Source organism: Somniosus microcephalus, chromosome 4 (genome assembly GCF_052327205.1).
Source record: "Somniosus microcephalus isolate GS21.2 chromosome 4, FLI_Smic_1.0, whole genome shotgun sequence".
Lineage (NCBI taxonomy): Eukaryota > Metazoa > Chordata > Chondrichthyes > Squaliformes > Somniosidae > Somniosus > Somniosus microcephalus.
In genome coordinates, this window is record NC_140990.1 from 47076542 (window position 1) to 47077024 (window position 483).

Below are 483 nucleotides of genomic sequence, written 5' to 3' on the forward strand. Positions count from 1 at the left end.
CCCAGCAGGAATCACAGTATAGTGATCAGGGACTGAGATGCCCAGCAGGAATCACAGTATAGTGATCAGGGACTGAGATGCCCAGCAGGAATCACAGTATAGTGATCAGGGACTGAGATGCCCAGCAGGAATCACAGTATAGTGATCAGGGACTGCGATGCCCTGCAGGAATCACAGTATAGTGATCAGGGACTGAGATGCCCTGCAGGAATCACAGTATAGTGATCAGGGACTGAGATGCCCAGCAGGAATCACAGTATAGTGATCAGGGACTGCGATGCCCTGCAGGAATCACAGTATAGTGATCAGGGACTGAGATACCCAGCAGGAATCACAGTATAGTGATCAGGGACTGAGATACCCTGCAGGAATCACAGTATAGTGATCAGGGACTGAGGTGCCCAGCAGGAATCACAGTATAGTGATCAGGGACTGAGATGCCCCTGCAGAAATCACAGTATAGTGATCAGGGACTGAGATACC